Source organism: Sorex araneus, chromosome X, assembly GCF_027595985.1.
Source record: "Sorex araneus isolate mSorAra2 chromosome X, mSorAra2.pri, whole genome shotgun sequence".
Classification (NCBI taxonomy): domain Eukaryota; kingdom Metazoa; phylum Chordata; class Mammalia; order Eulipotyphla; family Soricidae; genus Sorex; species Sorex araneus.
This window is the reverse complement of record NC_073313.1, coordinates 171,296,425-171,300,765: the sequence shown is the minus strand read 5'-3', so window position 1 is coordinate 171,300,765 and position 4,341 is coordinate 171,296,425. Positions and strand designations below refer to the sequence as shown.

The 4,341-nt window shown below is 40.8% G+C and overlaps 1 pseudogene; it reads right to left on the bottom strand.

Annotated features, from left to right (window-relative positions):
- Nucleotides 1-255: 255 nt before the first annotated feature.
- On the bottom strand, nucleotides 256-2,834 carry LOC101552309 (dnaJ homolog subfamily C member 8-like; annotated as a pseudogene).
- Nucleotides 2,835-4,341: the final 1,507 nt, after the last annotated feature.

The following is a 4,341-nucleotide window of genomic DNA, read 5'->3' as shown; positions in this document are numbered from 1 at the left end:
CTTAGTATTCCATAATATGTCTCACATTTTAAAAATCCATTCATGTTGTTGTCAACTTTAGTTGTTTCTGTACCTTGATATTATAAATAGTGTTTCAATGAACAAGTGTTCATAAATCTTTTTGGATTAATGTTTTTTTAAAAAAACTTTTTAAGGCCACATGTTTCATTGGATAAATTCTACAAACTCTCCACAACGTTCCCAACAGTATTTTTTTTTATTGTGATAATCCAGTGGAGGACAAAACACAAAAAGTTACTGGCTGTGGGAGGAGAAGGAAGCCAGGGTGGAGGTATCTTCCACTTTGAATTGGTCTAGGGACAAGAACAAAATGTTCTTTATCCAACCAGGCCCCTTGTTTCCATTGTACAGAAGAATTACTTTGGTCAATATTAAATTGTATTGAAAACAAAATGTACTAAAGAGCTAATAGTACTCTCTGTTGGGGTAGAAATGGAAGAGCAGAATGAATCCTTCAAAGTGGAAAAGAAGACAATGGGAGAAGGTTCTGCAGCCTGGGCCCATGGTACCCCATCTTTGCTTTGGCCAGGGGTGGGGGATGTCTCTGGAAGGTTCATTTTTCTTTTCTTCTCTTTTGTATTTGCTGGGAAGTTTCACCAGCTGTCTACATGACCATCTTGACTTTCCCCTAACTTTTTCTGCCACTCTTTTTTTCTAGTTTGACTTTTTCTTCTGTCTCTTCCTTTTGTCGCTTCCTTTCGCACATCTGTCTTTTTCCTCTTTCCTTTCAATTTCCAGCTCAGCAAACATCTTCATGATCTGCTTGTATACTACTTGTTTGAACAGCTCAGGAAAACTCTCTTTCACATTTGTAGGCTCCCCTTCCTTCTTTAATCACTATTTTCGCTCTTTCACAGTGCTTTCCATGGATTCTTTTCCTGCCTGACTTACATCTGGGGCCCTCTTCTGTTCCTTATTCAGTAGCAACTTGTGATCTCTGTTCACAGATTCAAAAGCCTTTTGAACTCTGCCAGCCTTATTTTGATTCTTTATTGGGATGCACCAATATGAATCACCTGTATCACCTGTCATCCTGATGCTCATTGATTTGCTCGAGTGGACTCCAGTAATGTCTGCATTCATTACTGTCGTGTGCTAGTGTAGCCCAGTGGCATCTGCTCACTCCAGGAACATGGAAGAGCATCAAACTGTTCGTTCAGGGTCTTGATGAAGAAGTCTGACCATCTCGTAGGTGGGAGGCCAGGCGTTCTTTTGACATCCCATGGAATCCAGTTGGTAACAGCTCTACTCCAGCGGTCATCTACAAATTGCATTGGCCGGACACGTAATGCGATTTGGAGATCAATATGAATACTTTTTAATTTTTTCATCTATTGCTTCAGAATCTGTTAGATATCAACCCTAAGTGCTTTAGTCTTTATCAGTGAATTGCCCCTTTCCTCTTCCAAGAGAAGCTTACCATGCCCTTGCTAACATCCTTAATTTAGTCAAAGTCTATCTTCAACCTCCCCTTTGTGTTGGATATTAACCCTAAGTGCTTTAGGCTTAATCAGTGTATTGTCTCCTTTCCTCCTCCTAGAGGAATTTATATTACCCTTGCTAGCGTCCCTAATTTAGTTAAAGTTTATTTGTAATCTTTCCCTTGTATTTTACCTTGCATTGTAACAGTCCCCCATGTTAATCTCGAATTCTTGTAAAACAAAACTTTCTGGTAATTCTGAACTTGTATTGATACTGCTTTGTATTTGAAGTGCCGTATATTTGTACTTGCTTTTCTGTTTCCCCTATAGCCTTTTTATATGTTACCATAGAGCAATGTTCTTTGGTTAAACACAGAAAGACCATTACTGCTATGCTCCTACTATTTGGAAGTTTATTGACTCTGAAATATATCTGTTCCTGGGCATAATTACTTGATCATAACTACTTGACTCAGGCTTCAGTTTCTGTAGTTCCTGACACCCCAAAGGGGAGGTCCCACCGTGGGACTGGGACTGGGATGGACCCGGGGCGAGTGGCAAAACTACCTGGCAGTGAAATGGAATATTATAGAAAGCGTAAATGCATGATTTTCATGCAAACTGTTACAACTTTAGAGACAGGACCCCCCTGAGGAAGGACTAACTGAACTGGCCTGAGGACTTAGTCTAGGATTTACGGTAAAAGCCTTGCTTGCACTCAGAGCCCAGACAACCAAGTGTTTAAAGCCTTGTTTGCTCTCAGCCCAGAGAACTAAGTGTTGGGATCTTTGTCTCTTACTGTGTTTATCCAAACAACTGCTACTATCAATAACTTATACAATTAGAGGGAAACATAAAAGCAATACAGTTTCCCCTGGGAGACAGTGTGTCTCCTTGAGTTGATGTCCCTAAAAGAATTTCCTCTGCCAAATGTTTATCTATGTAAATGACCACCTCAGCTGTGCTTACCTCAACCCCCCTTCAGATGTTCTATAAGTATGCTAGCAACTGCACTAAAAGGGCCATTTCCACCATCTGACTATGGTCCCCAGCCTCCCAGTCTCCCCGTCTCTCTGTGTCTCTCTTGGGGGGCCCTGGGGAGGTGGGGAGGCAGGGAGGTGGCTCAGGGCTACTGAACGCACACAGGTATCCAGTAGCAGCAGCAGCAGCCACCCGAGGATCATTTCTTTTTTGTGATTACACAAGAATCTATCTGAAGAACTTCAAATTGAAGAGTTCAAATTGAAGTAGGAGGCATCATAGGTTAATCTTGCAATCTGATGTTTGGACGTTAGAAATGAATTTCTCTTCTCTGTTTTACGTCATTGTAAATGGTCATAAACACTTGCTGTCTCTGCCACCAGAGATTCTGCTCTCTCCTAGAGCTGCCATGTCACACTGGGATTAATGCTTTCATGTTCTTGGGGGTAGAACCCCAGAAATAGATTCTCAGGTCATATGAAAATTCTATTCTTGTGTGCTCTCGTGTCTTTAAAATGTTTTCCAGAGAGGCTGCATTATGCAAAAGTCCTACCAGTTGTGAATAAAAGTTCCTTTTTCACCACACCCCCCTTCAGTGATTTTATTTACTTATTTATGTATGTATGTATGTATGTATGTATGTATGTTTGGTCTTTTTTAACAGACCACTCTTACTGGAGTGAGTCGACATGGCATCCTGGATCTTTTTCTTTCTTGATGATTTATTCTGAGGTTTCTTTTTGTAGTAGCAAGAGATGGCTGGTTTCAAGAGAAATTAGTCACCAAACAAACAAACCATGATTCAAAGCTTACAACTCTCAGTCTCAAATCACACATCCAGGGAGGGTAGGAGGGCTGAAATTGGTAATTAAATCACCAAAGACTGGTGATTTAATCAATAATGTTGACATAATGAAATTTACATAGGACCTTTGATAAATGAGAGGATTAGAAGAGCTTCCAGACTGATAAAAAAAACCCATGTGCTGTGAAAGATATTTACCAAAAGAGGGGATGGAAGCTCTGCTCTCTCCCCCCCCCCCACCCTCTTCAACCAATACTTTGCCTTATGTGTCTCTTCCATGTGATTCTCCCTGAGCTGCATCCTTTGTAAAACAGTAATAGTAAAGTGACTTCTTGAACTCTGTGAGTTTTTTTGCATTATTAGAACTGACGGAGGAAGTGTGGATTTTACAGCTGACCAGTGTGGGTGGCAACTTGGAACATGTCACTGGAAATTGCACCTAAAGTGGGTGCAATCCGGTGGAACTAAGCCTATGGTGTTTGTGTGAGTTCTGGGTAGTCAATCTGGGAACTGAATTGAATTACATGGCTACCATTCAGCTTTGGAGAGTAAGAGAAGTGGTACTGGGAAAGATCCTATATTTGGTGTCAAGAAAAATGCATGTCAAATGGATCCTTAGATTTTTTTTTTTTAAGAAATCAGGTGAAGGCAGACTGGTAATAAAAAAAAAATCACTGCCCACTTCATTCTGCCTTCTTGATTAGAATACAGACCCACTTTTAATAAGATCCTGTGGGCATCGTCCTTCTGTGGAATACGACCCTACAACTCGAGGTATCACAGCTCAGCTGGAAAATCGTTGGCAGCATGAAATTAAAGTAAAAATTAAAATCTACAGTTGGATGGGAATGTATAGATGGAAAAACTTTTCTTGTAAACAGTCTGGTATCACGGTAGCACTGTTGCACCAGGTTCAATTCCTCCATCCCTCTCAGAGAGCTCAGGAAGCTACTAAGAGTATCCTGAACACACAGCAGAACCTGGCAAGCTACCCGTGGTGTATTTGATATGCCAAAAACAGTAACAACAAGTCTCACAATGGAGACATTGTTACTGGTGCCTGCTTGAGCAAATTGATGAACAATTAGATGACAGTGCTACAGTGCAGTGCTA